The following is a 17,929-nucleotide window of genomic DNA, read 5'->3' on the forward strand; positions in this document are numbered from 1 at the left end:
GCTATTACCTACCCGAATCAGTAATCAAAAGTAAAAAATGCGTCAGGCCTGTTTAAGGGTTAAAAATAGTAATAGTTTACATGTGCCTGAACTAGGATTCCCTGTGTTTCCCTGTGTTTATGTTTTTTTGATAACGAATTAGAGATATCCACCCCTCAAAGTAAGGTGAGAAATCACAATTTCACCCTGTATATGTCGTACGGTTAAATACTTGATAAGTATACCCTTTATATACTAGTAGTAGATATTTAGTAAGGTCTAAGTTGATTCATCAAATATACCTAGATATCATTAAATTTGTTAAATAGACCCAATATATAACCCCTATTCAATACCCCACATAACGCCTATAATCAACTCCAAACTCATTTATATTAAGCTTTTGATGTGTGTGTCCATACATTTGATAAGGGGGTGGTAAAGGGTACTAATTTACTTAATGCGGTTTCTTAAGCGGGTAGATTAGCGGTTTACGGGGGTTGTGAAAAAGCAGCCATGTGTGAAAGGGGTTTTGATTCGGCTAAAGACCAGTCAACGGAGACTTTCGAGTCCAAGAAAAAAATCCGGTAATTTTATGGACAACATACTTATATATACTACAAGGCTGTTTTTCTCTACATTTCTCGCATTTCTGTTGCAAGCAGATTCGATAATTATAGTGTAGCCGTGTCGCCGAAATAATTTTTACTATTGTATGTATGTTATTTTGTAAGGTATGTATCTATGGGCCTTAGTTGCCTGATAATAAATGATATTTAATTTAATTTTAATTTAATTTTATTGTGGACTTTTTGTCGATTCATATTTTGTAAATTTTTCCAAATGGCGGAGCCATAGCAGCCGCTCATACTCAGAGCGGGATTAAATGAGACTCCATCACCTTAGCCTACAAGTCAATAATGTATTGTCTACTCGATAATGTGCAGAAAATTGTCAGTTTCAGGTGTCATTAAATTTTAATAACAAAACTTCCATGAGGCACAGACATATTAAATATATTAAGAACGGATCACGCACCGTCAACGCAAGCTTCTGATGACACTCTTCGGTACGGAGTGAAACATGTCGAGCGTTTTTCGACTTAAAATACGTGAGTGACCCGTTCTTAATATATTTATAATAGGTATGTCAGCGTAGTGAACCTTGAAAACCTTAACAACTTTTCACTGCCACATTTTGCCACAATACTATTGAGAAACGTTTTATTAAATACAGGATTGTGAGAAAAATATTCGTAACAAAAACTTGTTAACCTATTTTGGTCATTCTATAGACGCCTGTTGTCGGAGTTTCGAGAAATTGATTCAATCCAAGACACACCGTGTCATAGCCAAACGGACGCATGCATACTATGCATAGTTGCATACTGATGAGATGCATAAACACGGTGTGGGAACACACATGTGGACTAGACGGGGCTTGTTAGAGGAACACTGGACAGGAATTTGTTTATTCGTTATTGTAGCAGATAATTGAGGTAATCTACTCTAAAAATTAAACGTAAGTGTGGCTGCGGGATATGTGTAACTGACCTTCATAGCTACAGGTACAAATAAACAAGTTTATATAATCTTCGAATGAAGCTTACTCATATAATACTGATCGAACTTCACTTTGAACTTCGTTTGATCATGTATTTTTCAAGCCATTAGTTCTAATCTAGCTGTAGGCGGTAGTTTTTGCAAAATTTCACGGTTCATGAGATACAGCCTGGTGACAGACATACAGATGGACAGACAGACGGACAGTGGAGTCTTAGTAATAGGGTCCCCTTTTTACCCGTTGGGTACGGAACCCTAAAAATCGGCGGTCCTCTCGCGTGATAAGGTTATGTTGAAATCATTATGCATCTAATAATCATTGGGTTTCCACGCTGAAACGTTTTTAAAACATTACCTACCAGATTTACCTTTGAAGGGTCGTAAAATTAAATTAAGTGTACACTCGCGTAAAGCCACATAGGGATATGAAATTCAATGATTTGATTTGTTAGAATTTAGGTTTATCCGGTTTCGTCCGTTACGTGTAATTTAACCCCTTAAATGCCATCAAGAAAGCGTAAATAACGCCACCCACCCACATACACCACATACCACATAGTACTGAGAATGCCTTTTTCCTAGTCCAGTCCCTTTGACCGCCAATCGCCCTTTGATTGCCACATCATGAAATGGTCAATTCTAAGATCTGGCAATGACATAAATTTCTGTTTTTATGATAGAGAAATATAAGTAAAGAAAGTGTGGTAACTCCGTTCATCAGTTTTCTTACTAAAACGCGAGTTATTTCGTAGTCGACATCTAACGTCAAGTAGTGGAATTATCAGTACCGCTACTTGACACCAGATGTCACAAGTGTCGCTACTGACGAAAAATGTACTGCTAAAACAATTTACAACCAATATTATAAGCAGAAGGAGTTGAAAATAGAGTTCCGGTTAATCCGGTTATAATATTAGCTGATAATTGTTGGGAATGAGTTTTCGTTCGTCGCGACATCTATTTTCGACTAGCACTGATACATTCGGCTACTTGACGCTAGATATCAACTACGAAATAACTCGCGTTTTGGTAAGAAAACTGATGTATGGAGTTACCACTCTTTCTTTACTTATACTTTATGGTTTTTATAACCCTCAATGTCAATTAAGTTGAAATTTAGCTTATTGCTCCGAAGCCTTTTGAAACTAAGTTAAGAACACTCAACTAGATTAAGTGGTATTACTAAACTCTTTATAACACGAGCAATCTCCAAGGTTATCCAGCAAATGGGGTGTACTCGTATACGAGAAAATGAAGATTGTGTCCGTTAGGGAACTAACGACTTATATTACGAGTAAAAGGGCCGTAAACAACCTTTATGCCGTTAAAGGGTTTATAGGTTTAAAAAAGATAAGATAAGATAATATTTTATTGTAAGAATTGTGTAAAAATAATAACATGTTATAAATACATATTAACTCACATTTATTATTATTATTCTCTTTATTCAATTAGGGTCTTAGGTTAGGGTTTTACAATGTGAGTATAAAAGTAAAATATAAAAACACTTACAAAACATAACAAAAATATATAAACATTATTATTATTATTATTATTATTTGTATCTCCGTTACAAACTCTCGGGTTTTTAAGCCCGGTCATTTATAAGGCGTGCGTGGGGATATAGATCCAACACGTAGAGGCCGTTTGGAGAGCTTTGATGTCATGTAGAACGCCTGCTGGAACCCATTCACGGGTACATAAATAGATACCCGTAAACCGGTTTCAGCAGGCATTGGGAGCTATTATAGAAAAATGGAAAGAGTCCTGGTCTATGGTTTAAATTTGGGTGGAAAATAAATCTGGGTTATTGCTAAGAGTTCCGGACACCTGCCATAACATTGTGTTATACAGTGTTATCGAGGCAGGTGGTGACTCGCCACTCGTTAGATGGGCACCTGATGCGCCATCGTGAAGACGGCCAGGCGCAACACCGGCATGAGCGGCTCAGGGGTGTCGAGAGGTGGTGCTGCGCTTTCTCCGAAGTTACTCGCGGCGTTATGCCCTTTAACACTTCCACCCCTGGAGCATATAGCTCTAGCGACTCCTCTCTGGACGGCCAATGAAGGCAAGCCAGAGTTGAGAGTCCTGCGGGTCCCCTTGGGGTCCACTCCGACCGACGAAGACACGCCGGAGACGGAGACCCTGACCGACTCTCGGGAGCACTCGGGTCCGTGGGGTCGTTACTCCCCAACAGCTCGCCACAAGCTGCCCTGTATTATTATTATTATTATTAAATACAGCAACTATCCTTACAGGTAACCCTAATACAATAGTGCCTTAAATTAAATAATTCTTATTACTACTTAACTAAATACTTTAAATTAAAAATTCAATATATTACAATTTCATATACAACAAATACACAATAAAGTCAATTTAAATTTCAATATTTCATTACAATTTCAATCCATTACATTCCATAACACAATACATATAAACAGGTTTTTGACAATTCCCACATTGGGCAATAAAAAAGATCTGTCTTATCGGCAACCAGATTCAAAATGTGTATAGAACGGCTGAGAGGTGCTTTACGTTGCAGATTCGTCCTGCCGGTTGGCTCTGCCAGCAGTGGCGGTTGCCGCCGCCGCTCGGTGTACCTGTCCGGCACGCACAGCTTAAACATTTGTAAAATGTCTGGGTTGCAGATACTACCACGAAGAACCCGAAGCAAGTAGCACGCGAGCGCCAGATCCCTGCGAGTTTCTAGTTTGTCGTAACCGACCATGCCAATCACAAAAAGTGTGGGATACATCAGCGGATAGAAAGGATACACACCATACCGTTTCCAGTATAAGTACCTGGTAAACTTATTTTGTATCCTTTCCATCATGATGTTGTATTTGGCCTCATGCGGAGCCCATATTGCAGCGTTAAATTCTAATTGGCTTCTTACTAGAGCATTGTACAGCGCAGCGATGGCTTTTATGTCTGTGAAGCCTACTGCTCTGCGGAGTACAAAGCCCAGAATCCTGAACGCCTTTTTACACGCACCGACAATATGGTCCCTGAAGCACAAGCTGCTCTGCATGCGCACTCCCAAATCTTTCACGGACTCCACTCTTTTCAACTGAGCTCCGGCTATCTCATAGCTGTGGTTGAGAGGTGTTTTGGACCGAGTAAATGTTATGGAAACGCATTTATCTACGTTAAAATGCAGTTTGTTTCTCTGGCTCCACTCCACCACTCTGTCTATGTCCCGCTGGAGACGCTCACAGTCTGCCTCATTTTCGATTGCCAAGAGCAACTTAATGTCATCTGCAAACAACAGGCATTTAGCGTCCCTGACCACCTCTGGTAGATCATTAATCATAATAATGAATTCCAACGGCCCCAAGTTACTACCCTGACTTACCCCGGTTCTGGTGAAATACGGCTGAGACTTGCAATCCGCGTACTCCACGTATTGTTGCCTGTCCCTCATGTAGTCAGCAAAGAACCGTAGCAACTTGGGAGTGCAGCCCACCGCCGCCATCTTTGACAACAAGAGATCATTATCGACCATGTCGAATGCTTTCTTGAAGTCAAAGTACGCGGCGTCAACCTGAACCCCAGCGTCAACCTGTGGAATTTATAGACGGGTCTAACACGAAATTTAGTCTATTACCTTTATTTACCGACGTTTCGACACAGGTTTCACTGGTCGTGGTCGCGGCTAACTGATGTCCCAGCAAAATGTCAAAACAGAGATTTATGCAACTACCCGACGTCGGTAAATAAAGGTAAGTAATTGATTAAATTTCGCGTTAGACTCGTCTATAAATGTGAGTTAATATGTGTTCAAAACGCGAAAGTTTTAAATATTATGTAATAAATATAAAGGTATCAACAATTTTGCCAATTTCGAACGTTCAAAAAAAAAAGGGTAGGTTAACGGAAATTAAACAATATAATAAACTTTTCAGTATCGTAACACAACTAACCAACTATATATATTGTAACTACAACTTATGCTCCACAAGTTCAACACTTACTTATTAAATGTTATATTTAATTACACAAACGGGTCTACCGCGATATCATTTCATTGTTTTTACCTTACATTCCGACGTTTCAGCTGGTGGTGGTTGGTGGTGTGGTCTTTCCGTGACCACAGCTGGTGCAACTCAGCTGAAACGTCGGAATTTAAGGTAAAAACAAAGAAATTATATCGCGGTAGACCCGTTTGTGTAATTAAATATGTATACAAAACGCGAGAGTTTAAAGTGTTACCTATATTAAATGTTACCTTTAGTATTTTCAGAAGGCTAATTATGGTCGCCTTTTTATCATCGGTCACCATGCCTGTCACGTTCTAACAAGTATGAAACGAAAGTGACGCGTGACATGACAAGTGATAAAATGCAACCATGATATCCGTGCTGGATGTTTTCCGCCATTAACGAAACGATGTACACAGGTGATGTATAATTATTTTCCATCGTATTTTCACGGAAACGTACGAACGTGCCTTGCTATTTCAGTCAGTCTCGGTACAAAAAGTACTGACATTGACTGAACTAGCATGACAAGTACGAACGTTTTCGAGAAAATACGATGGAAAACAATTACGCACTACATATATTATGTAGCCTCAGAACTAAGGAATTCAAATATTAGTCGCAACCTATCCAGTTAATTTTGAACCACAGTTGGGAGATTATAATATCCTCGTTAAACTACTAAAGGAGAAAGAAGTGGTGGCCTAGTGGTAAGAGCGTGCGACTTGTAATCCGGAGGTCGCGGGTTCAAACCCCGGCTGGTACCAATGAGTTTTTCGGAACTTATGTACGAAATATCATTTGATATTTACCAGTCGCTTTTCGGTGAAGGAAAACATCGTGAGGAAACCGGACTAATCCCAATAAGGCCTAGTTTCCCCTCTGGGTCGGAAGGTCAGATGGCAGTCGCTTTCGTAAAAACTAGTGCCTACGTCAATTCTTGGGATTAGTTGTCAAGCGGACCCCAGGCTCCCTAGAGCCGGGATAATGCGAGGAATAAGTTAAACTACTAAAGGAAAGGCTTTTAAAGTCAAGTAAAATAACATAAAAATAAAATCCAACGAGCTTTTAACGCAGCCGCATAAGTTACCCGTATATAACGTATAACTGATTCCATTTTTAAAAGCTTCGAACGTCCCCTTTTGATTGAGGTTGAGCTTTCAAATGGAAAAAATATCCGGGCCCGGTCTAACCGTCAATCATTATGATGTGGGATAATATATGATAAAGTATATTTTAAACGACCGACGACACGATTCGAACAATGGTTATAGGATGTCACAGCGATACGATGCTGATATGCCAGGGTCGAAAGTGACGTGTTAAGTTGAAAGAATGTCAGGTCAGTATTCAGTATCGTATCGCTGTGACATGTTATAAGGATTGTTAGAATCGGGCCGCGAGGAGGGTGTGAGTCGTGTGGTATTCAAATTAAAATGTTTTTAGGAAATATGAACGCATTGAGATGATATTGATTTAAGGGAGCTAATATGGTTTAAGAAGATTAAAGTTGGTGTTCGATGTACTCCTCAATTTAAGCTCTTGTGGTGAATAATGAAGAAATATAATATTTTAAACTTTCGCGTTTTGAACACATATTAACTCACATTTATAGACGGGTCTAACGCCACTACACATAATGTGTCGGACTATTGACAATAATTAACATTATGTGTAGTGGGTTGTTTGAAAATGTGATGTCTACCCCACACTTTTCCATACACTTTTCGTCGGGTAATTGCACAAATCTCTGTTTTGATATTTTGCTGGGACATCAGTCAGCCGCGACCACGACCAGTGAAACCTGTGTCGCAACGTCGGTAAATCAAGGTAATTGAATAAAATTCGCTTTAGACCCGTCTATAAATGTGAGTTAGTAATGAAGAAACACCAGGATAGTACTATCTTTTTTATTTCCTCAGATAAAATGTTAACAAAGAATAGGTTACTTAAAATATCGCTTTATTGAACTTATTAGTCATTTATTTACCTGAAAAAAGCTATGAAAACCATTTCATTTGTTTTCAAATTCAAAACTGGCTGAAAAACTGCCACACCGATGAAAATCCCATGCGTGTACATTTGCTTTGAAACAAAATATCCTCAAAGCTACAAGGTACCGGGAAAATGCTAGAAAATTCTATCTAAAAACAACTGCAATTAGTTTCGGCTCTTATTTCCAAATGCTTAAGAGTCCAACTTCGTGAAACCAAGTACACATGAGCTGCAAATACGAATTGGTAGGTACTTATGGATCTCAGTAACACTTTTTAAACCGGTTTTCCCAAATAATGTAAGCTATTGTAATATGTAACACCGTGTATCCCGTGAGACATGAGATGGATAGTGCGTCCATCGCGTTTCAAACTACCCTCTTTTTGTTGCAAATATCCACCATTCTCTGCTTTTTTGTACCTGAGTCTTATTTTGTACGCACTGTGGTACATTTTCTAACAACAATGTTTATAAGAGATTGTAGAAATAAGTGTGGAAGTGAAATATGGCCACTGACAATGTGAAATGACAGCTGGATTGATGACTGAGCGATATTGTACATGTTTTCTAGAATTTTTTGCTGACGCCGCATTTCTAAAAGGGCGTATATTTCGATGACTTTTTGTATGTTTTCGTCTTTTTGGCTTGATGCTGTGTGGTCATGAAACTGATGAAAGTAGGAACGCTTTTTTTTCATGATTTTTGTAGTCGCGTGGGATCAGATAAGCTTTGGAGAGTTATTGTGCTAAATTGTGTTTTGTTAACAAGATTACTTAAAAAAGGTCTGAAAATATCGTAAATATCCGCTATATTTTTACCAGAGTTTTGAATATTAGAACTGCATTAACGACATATCTAATCCATATCGTATCTAGCCATAATACTTGACTTGATTCTATCTAAGTTCGAATACAGCCGAAAATCAGTAATCAAACCAAGAACAACCAAACTTTTAAGATCATCTATTTAATTATTGTTTGTTTGTAGTTTCATTGATTGCAAATGGGCAGTTCCATTAGGATCGGTATTGAGCTCTTCCAAAAACAAAAGAGCATATGTTAGTATGATAGTTGGAGACATGGGGCTTTTTGGATAAAACAGGGGATATTCCAAAAGCTACATAATACAGGACGACATATTAACCACCAGTCATACTCTGCGCAGTGACTTCATAGGTAACAACTTTTATTACGGGACCAATGCCGAAATCGCGAAAGAAATTTGGCTGGCCCATACAAATCAGCGGCATCAGCCGGAATGTATGAACCAGCCAATTTTTTTTCGTGATTTCGGCATTGCTCCTTCCTATTTTTCGCACTTGTATCGGAATGTGCTATTTCCATCTATCTTACGACCTAACGTCCATATAGGTACCTAATTCGGATTTGTATGAAGAAGCCACGATCGTCCACTGTCGTCTTAGGCTGCGACTCCACCAGCAGAGATGTATGAGGGCGCTTAGCAAAATCAATAGAATAATGTCCCGTTCAGCTGCTGTGAGCGAGGATAGGTAAATTAAGTGATTCTATTAGTGTTTACCAAACGCATCCCACGTGGGTTCTTTTTGTATTGGAAATGGGGTGCTTGGCACTGAAAGTGTTAAACTGGTTAGGCCGACATACACTCGTTAAGTATCAAGAACAAGCTTTCAAAAAGCAGTCGGTCGTAAATGATTAATGAAAGACCGGGCAATACACTAATGTCTGTTTGATAATAACATTAGTTGCTTAGCAATTTGTGTGCGCTCTCATAAATTTGAATTAGAGAGCGCTTAAGTGGGACGGCTAATGGGGCCTTTCGGTTGCGATTTCCGTGAAATGAAAACAATTTGACGGACGGACAAGAGGGATTTAGTCGTGAATTAATGATAGCCGGAACATAATATTTTGATTTACATTGGTGTCGGTCAGTGTGGCGAAGAGGAAGAGACAGAAAATAAAAAAATAAAAAATGATTTATTCAGTAACTTAATAAGTAGCTTAACAATATGCAGGCTGGTGTCTCTTTTTAAGTATACAAGATACCTGTGTCAAGGGACACCGCTCTTGTCAAACACTTAATGGGTGAATGTCACGTCCTCGCCAGACAAAGAATGAAGGACTTTGGAGCAGGATATCTAGAACCAAAGGCACCCAAAGGACTTTAAAACGCTACCCATGAGCTCCATCATCCGACACATGGATATGGTGGGAAAAGCTCTTGAGTAGTTGACGGATCTTCTCTAGGGGGTAATTGCACTAAAGATCCCTATGGGTCGAAGTGTATCCGTAAGGGCCCCCGAAAACAATAAGATAAGATAAGGTGTCGCTCAGTGCCACTCGAGCACTACTTTAATACGATTTCGTCCGTATTACGACACTTGATACCTACTAGTCCCTGCAACTTACCTAATACCTTAAGCGCCACTTGTACTATCCCACTAACCCGGGGTTAACCGGTTAAACCTTTAACCCAGTGTCATATCGTACTGGTAACCATGGTAACTCCAGGTTTAACCGGTAAACCCGGGTTAGTGGGATGGTGCAAGTGGCGCTAAGAGTCAAATACATAACCCATTGTTAAAAAGTCCTTCCTAGGTGGTGACCTAGGGCTGTAGTGGACAATCCTTGGCCATCGTATTATCTCGTAAACGTTCGTATTTGTCATGCTACTTCAGTCAACCTCAGTACTTTTAGTACTGAGACTGACTGAAATAGCAAGACATGTTCAGTGAGCTTTCATGAAAATACGATGGCCAAGGATTGTTCACTACATCCCTAGGTCACGAATGCAGACGACACTGGTTCACTCACTCTTCACTCACTCACTCTTTGGAACGAACCGGGGTTTGAACCCGCGACCTCTAGATTGAAAGCCGCACGCTCTTACCGCTAGCCCACCACTAACGCCATCTACAAGAACAGGAACAAACCATTAGAGTTTAAAACGATCAGTCAGCGTTACCATTACGTCGGCTCGGCTCAGCCGTAGTTTCACGAAAATACCTAATAACTAATTACGGCTCCATCAGAAATGTAATTAATTTTAGCGGGGGCTGCGGCGCGAGGGGGGAGAGAGAGCGGATGGATGCATCTTTTTTATTATTTTCGGCTTTCATTATTTAACATCAGGTGTACACACAACCAACACATTACACAACGGGAATCGTGGAAATAAAGGGGAGAGGCCCAGCAGTGGGATATAGTTCGTTTTTTGTAGCATTAGAAAGAACTTGAAAGAAGGTAAGCGATCTTGACATGTCTTTTAATTGAAAAACGCTTTTTAAAAATCAGTAACTATTACTTATGAAAACAGAAGAATATAAATGATCGTATTAGATTCATAATTGTTACATATTTGCCGTAACTTATTTTTAAAATGTGTTTTTTAATTAATAGACACATCAAGATTGTTTACCTTATTTCTAATGCTAAAAAAACTAACTATATATAGATTAGATTACATAGATTTCTTTATTTCAAGATGAAAATTACACTATAAATTTGCTATATTTGTCAAAGAAAATTATGTTTATCTTCTCATCATCATCGTCATAAATGACAGCCGATGGTCCCGGGTTCGAATCCCGGTAAGGCCATTTATTTGTATTATGATGATACAGATATTTGTTCCGGGGTCATGGTTGTTTTCTATGTATTTAAGTATTTATATATTATATGTATACCGTTGTCTGAGTAACCACAACACAAGTTTTCTTGAGCTTACCGTGGGGCTTAGTCAATTTGTGTAAAGATGTCATCTAATATATTTTTTAATATATTTATAAATTTAAAATAAAAAATAATAAGATTAACAGGCTATTAAAAAAAACATAGGCATGAGTATTCTAATAATAGGTAGATTAACATACAAATCCTCGTCAGTATTGCACGCGATTATTAAGACCCATTCCAGTTCAAATTATGAGTGAAAGTCGTGTTTATTACGAAACTAACATCTCTGTAGGTACTTAAGAAGTGGTATCGTCTTGGGTCGTCCCATTCGTTTTTCGTCAAGTTCTTAAATTAGTCATATTCTGCATTCGTCACTCACTCTACATTGGTCACAATCGTCGGTGGCATTCAATGTAGAATGAGTGACCAAAGCAGAATAGGACTAATTTAAGAACTTGACGAAAAACGAATGGGACGACCCAAGACGATACCGACTTTAAGTTTATGCCTTGGACCAAATTCACAAGCTCACCTCCAGGCGTACGCAAAAACGCCCTTAAGACGCATGGCGGTTAGACGATCCGCTTTAAGAGGAACGACGGCCGTTTCTCTATACAAACGTAGTACCCATTTTCCTCTCTGGATGTTGACATTATGGAAAATATTTTTGAATATGTTATATGTTTGAGTATTAACCATAGCTATGCCCCCACGTTTGACTTTGACGAGGAAATTTTTCGAAGGGGACCACCGCCTCGAAAACGGTTTCGAGACGGTCGTCCCCTTTCATCTTAAGACGAAAGTGGAGGACCCGCGCGAAATAGCCTTTTCATACAAACGTATTCCCTCTGGATATAATTACATAATTGAAAATAATAATTATTAGGTACACAATTTGATGTAAGTATTTTAATCATAGCTAGTTTAAATAAATACCTACACTAGCTCTGGCTTGCTTTCATTTCGGGGAAGCTGGCAAACTTGTACCAGTAAAGGAAATGAGAAAATTTACAGGCGAGCCAAAGTGGTTATAAATAAATAATGTAACAGTGGATCTGTGAGCTGTGGAACTTAAGATACACCGTAACTTGCAAAAAAAATTGTGTGAAAATAATCAATACAATTAAAGTTAAACCAAGAAAACACTGATTTAAACTTTCACTATTTTTATTCATTATTATTCACAACGACGGAAATAAATCGCGTAAAATTAAGTTTTAAATTTACCTCCGACGTTTTGAGGACGGCGTTGTCCCCGTGGTCTCGGAGAAGACTGGCCGTTGACATCAACATCTTCTCGGCGCGCGATTAAGAGTGATGCTGATGATTTTACCCGATTAAGTCCCGTCGTTGTGAATGTGAATAATAATAACCAAGAAAAGTCTGCAAAGATTTTGATAGCATACGCAGTGCAAGTGTTATTTATATCTCATAATATCATTGAAGTTTGACTTTTAACATAACACTTGCACTGCGTGTGCTATCAAAATCGTTGCAGACTTTTCTTGTTCTAACTCTATCAAACCTGTTCAGAAAATTTCACAAGTATCTGCTGAAAAATGTGATCTGTACAGAATAGCATCAGCGGAATACATTTATGAAAGCATATAAAAATCTCATAAGAAAATTGTATACCTACTTATCACTCTCTTTTATTCCAATTTGGTTAAGTCTTAGAGCATTTAGTAACCGGAGACATCATGGCTGTCATTTTCTGTACGAAACAGTCTGCCGATTTTTGCGGGGGAGGGGACGTCAATGTATTGCTACATGATTTGTACGTAACGTACAAATAGCAATGTCAGTCCATACAAAAGTTTGCACAATTAAGCAAGTTTTTCAGCAGAGGGGGTAAGCTCTTAAAGTCGACTTCAGTTATTAAATGCTCTAAGGGTTAAATATATAAAACTACTAAGGTTCAGAACTCTCACACTGCACAATCTGCTGCTGAATCAAACTGTACCTACAATCAATCAATCTACTCGTAGCGGGTATTTCATTTTGCGGAGTCAGGACCGAACCTTACGTAGCAAGTCTTGCTGCCCGATTCGAACCTTAAGATACGTCAAATATTACGTACGATATTTCTTCCTCGCGTTGTCCTGGCTTTTTGCCACGGCTCATGGGAGCCTGGGGTCCGTTAGGCAACTAATCCCAAGAATTGATGAAAGCACTAGTTTTTACGAAAGAGACTGCCATCTGACCTTCCAACCCAGAGGGGAAACTAGGCCTTATTGGAATAAGTCCGGTTTCCTTCACCGAAAAGCGACTGGTAAATAACAAAGGACATATACGCTAACGTCTACGTAATTTACATTCTATACATCTCACTCAAGCCAAACTGGTGGTAGCTGAAAAGGTTTAGTGATTTTCTTCTCTTTTTATACACAATGTCTTCAATTTGAATGTAACCCCCCCCCTCCAGAAACTCATTAACCAAAGCCTGGATTGAAACTCGGAATATAAGGATTAATCATTACTTTTCATTTGCGCCCATCAGACAAACGGTTCTCTTAGACAATAAAACGCTTCACATAAATTAACGGATACGGAGGAATATAAAGGCTGGTTTACAATAACAACATTTGTAATTTTTAAGTTTGTGTAAGCTATTTTTGTGATTTTAGCTATGATAAAACAAAAAGGTTGAAATTTGCGGCTATTTCTTAAGTACATTATGCGTCATTCATCTCACCATCTCGTTTTCCAATTGCCTTTTGACATGATAACGTCTTATAAATCGATGAACACCGGTAGCATGCACGAAAAAGTGTCACATTGTGGGCCGATCTCCATGGTAACGTTACGTAATGTAATGGTAATGTTTTTTTATGACGTTATCACGCAAAATTATCGTCCGTAAACCGACTTTACAGACAACCATAATATTTTTTTTTGAGAACATTTACTTCTCTTAATTGAATCATTAATCCCAAAGACTGTATCTCTGTTATATTGTACTTATTGACCGAGGACCGAGCGTTAGCGAAGGTCTCCGTTTCAGCTTGGGCAAAAATGCATTCGTATGTCCGGATGTTCTCCTCTACAGGTCGTAAATTCTCAATTATCGTGAAATTTTCACTGTGTATGATATAGATCCTAACGAAACTTCATCTTTATCGACAACGATTTCTCTGCTCTATAGCAACATCCGAGGTTTGAACCCACTATTTTTGACCACCACACAGATATAAAAGTTACCCTTTAGTGTAGGCAATGCTTTACTATTAAACGTAGCTTTACCAAATATATTTCCCGGATCCATCAGCCCGTTGACAGCCTTCCGAACATTGCAATCCGCCATCGATCGGGCAAATAGCGTCAAAAGACTGGTTCAAATACTGATCTTGATCTAATCAATTCACTGTACGGAATCTTGTTATACGGAATCTTGTTTTGGGGAAACGAAACAGATTTTGAGCGAGTTCTTAAAATGCAGAAACGTGCAATTAGAATCTTGGCTAACGCAAAGTATAGGGAAAGTTGTAGGGACCATTTTTAAAACCTAGGTATTCTAACATCAGTATCAACATATATTTATGAGATATTACTATATGTAAGAAGAAACCAAAGTCAATTCGTATGTGCTAGGGATATCAGTATACGCAAGGTATCCAGACAATCTGAGGCCAGTAAAATGTAGATTAAATATTACAAAAAAATGCCCCGAGATAATGGCTCCTCTTTCGCTTCCTTCACTGTCATAACATTTCTCATACACGCTCGCCGGTTTAGGGTGCTCTTGACCTGACCTTTCTTCAGGATTTCCCCGATCTGATCAGAGAAAGTCCGCCGAGGTCTACCCCTTCCAACTCCAACTTCCACTTCTCCCTTATACACTCTCTTTGTTAGCCTTCTTTCACTCGTTTTTTCCACATGTCCAAACCATCTCAACATACCTTTCTTAATTTTTGTCACTACATCTACATTCAGTTCACACTTTTCCCTTATCACACTATTCCTAATTCTATCTTGCAATCTCACACCACACACTGCATTCACTTGGCTCTGATGCCTCTTCTGCCATACCCAACTTTCGCTACCATACATAAGTGTAGGCACCAACACTCCTCTATGAACAGCCAACCGTGCTTTTTGCGACACTTTATGGCTGCTCATAAAAGCGTTAAGTGCCCCATTCACACGATTTCCAGCATTCACTCTCCTTTCAATGTCTTTATCATGCCTACCGTCCCTAGTGAACAGGGTTCCCAGATACACAAACTCTTTCACTTGTTCCACTCTTTCTTGACCAATCGAAATCTCACAGTCTGTCATATTTTCTTCCTTTGCAAATACCATTACTTTCGTCTTGCTTACATTTATTTTCATTCCTTTCCTTTCAAAAAACCCATGCATTCCAGTTACCATCTCCTGCAACTCTTCACCCGATGACGCTAGCAATACCAGGTCATCAGCGTAAAGAAGACATTTGACGGATAATCCACTCATTCTCAGCCCACATTCATCATTTCTCAAATCATGCAAACTACTATCCATGAACAGATTAAACAGCCACGGTGACGCTACACATCCCTGCCTAACACCCTTCTCGATGCTAAAACACTCAGTGTACGATCCGTTTACTCTCACACAAGCACTGGAATCCTCATAGAGCGATTTCAGTGCCTGAACGAGATGGCCGCTCAATCCATACATCGACAGTACCGACCAAAGTTCATTCCTCACCACTCTGTCATAAGCCTTTTCCAGATCCACGAAAGCGCAATAGACCTTTTGACCTTTGGCCAAATACTTTTCGGCTATGCATCGCAAGGAAAATACTTGATCCGTACATCCCATACCCTTTCGGAATCCCGCTTGAGCATCCCATACTTTCTCATCGGTTTCTTTCACTACTCTTTCAATCAATATCTTTGCATACAATTTGCCGACAACGCTGAGTAAGCTAATGCCTCTGTAGTTTTTGCAATCCAGTTGTGATCCCTTTCCTTTGTAAAGAGGTACAATGTCAGCCTTGCACCAGTCCCTGGGCACTTGACCGGTTCTAAAGCACATATTGAAAAGGCGATACAACTGACTTGCTACAATGCCTTGTCCAGCTTTCAGCATCTCGACAGAAACTTTATCATATCCCGCAGCCTTTCCTGATTTCATTCCTTTCAACGCTTTCACAATTTCATCCATGCTAATACTATCTTCATTCTCCGACACGTTTTCAATGCTTTCATTCAACTCCGAAATTGGCGTGTTTGTCTCCTCTCTATCAAACAAACTTTCAAAATACTCTTTCCATCTTTTTAAGATGGATTCTTCCTCATTCACTAATCTTCCATTCTTGTCTTTTACTGATTTTAGCTCAGAAGTCTGGGTGTTACCCCTGGCCAAACGAACGGACTTCCAGAAAAACTTTATATTTGCCTGGAAATTTCGTCTATAAATGTGAGTAAATAGGGCGAATATTTAAAATAGGAAGTTAACTTAACCCCTTACTGCATGCATTAAAAATATTTGTTTAAATTTAAAAGCTGTCAATAAAGTTGAATATCATATGCGCCATATATGGCCCCATATGCGGTAATAGGTTGAATTTTTACAAAACAAAAACATTCAGCACGTAAAAGCGGCGCCCAAAGGAAAAGTCCTCAATTTAAGGCAGAGAGGAAGTAAGAAAATTTCAACCAGCCCCTACAATAATTTAGCAGCATCAAGTATACCACCTCCCTCGCATTGAAGGCTTGAAACAAAGGCTCTATTTCGAAATAGATAAAACGAGAGATAACACCTTTTGTGCAAAGTCTTTGTAAGCCTGATTGAAATACTTTCTATTTAAACTTAGTTCATTTTAAATTGAAATAATTATGGTTGTGACGGTGTTTATTGGAATTTATGTTGTCGTTCGAGTTGTTACGTGGAGTTAGATTACGTTGGACTTTAAAGGTACTTAATTTATAAAGTCCATTGTTTTGTTAAATGATGTTCTCTAACTCCCAAATAACCTTTTATCAGTCTGTTGATTGTCTGGAATTGAAGTTGTACTTCGAAAGGCAAGGCCTTTTTGCTCAATAATGTTGTTATTAGTGTACCTAGATCACGCGGTCGCGGCACGCCTAAGAAGCGCTGGCTGGACGTCGTGACAGCGGACATGGAAGAGAACAATCTCACACCTGAGTATGCCGAAGACCGGGCAAAGTGGAGAAGATTGGGCAGGAAAGCGCACCCTGACGCTAGGCGGGAAAACGCGGTTGAAGAAGAAGAAGAATGATGTTATTAGTGTAATATTGATAGCTAATTATGCAGTTACCTAACGTGGAAGTATGCAGCTAAAGAAGAATTAATCTTGAAACACGTTAAACCATTCCTTAGTGGACTAAATCATTATGGCTATTTGTATATACCAGATATCAAAGAGACAACGCAAATGGGTACATCCGTCACGCTATCGAATGAAATTTACACAAGGTTTTCTGTCCAAAATAACAATTTTCTATTGCTCGTAAGTATAGTAAACTTCATCTAGTTTCCCTCTTTAAACAATACGTATAATCCAGCGGCAGCAGTATGCCTACATCATGATGTACAAATCAAGCTCGCAAAACATGTTTACTCTCCGTGATGGTGATTGATTGCCCCCTCCCGCTTGCCCCGGATACAGATTTGCTAGATGAACAATTGAACATCAATAATATTCTTGACGCTGCTTAGAGGCGAAAAGAATAAAATACGAATAATATTTTTAAATACGAGTATGTCTCATGAAAGTTCAATTTCGATTGCTGCGTAGAGATTTACCCTC

The 17,929-nt window shown here is 39.0% G+C and overlaps 1 protein-coding gene and 1 long non-coding RNA gene across 3 annotated transcripts in view; one reads left to right on the forward strand and one right to left on the reverse strand.

Moving 5' to 3' along the window:
• The window catches only part of LOC134801122 (alpha-2 adrenergic receptor), a 670,379-nt gene that overhangs the window by 240,096 nt on the left and 412,354 nt on the right, over nt 1–17,929 (reverse strand). The gene's annotated exons all lie outside the window — the stretch shown is intronic.
• The window catches only part of LOC134801197 (uncharacterized), a 369,363-nt gene continuing 362,576 nt past the window's right edge, over nt 11,143–17,929 (forward strand). The window contains exon 1 of the long non-coding RNA XR_010145642.1: nt 11,143–11,177. This is a non-coding gene — a long non-coding RNA (uncharacterized LOC134801197). The remainder of the gene's footprint in view (nt 11,178–17,929) is intronic.

This window comes from Cydia splendana, chromosome 21 (genome assembly GCF_910591565.1).
Source record: "Cydia splendana chromosome 21, ilCydSple1.2, whole genome shotgun sequence".
Lineage (NCBI taxonomy): Eukaryota > Metazoa > Arthropoda > Insecta > Lepidoptera > Tortricidae > Cydia > Cydia splendana.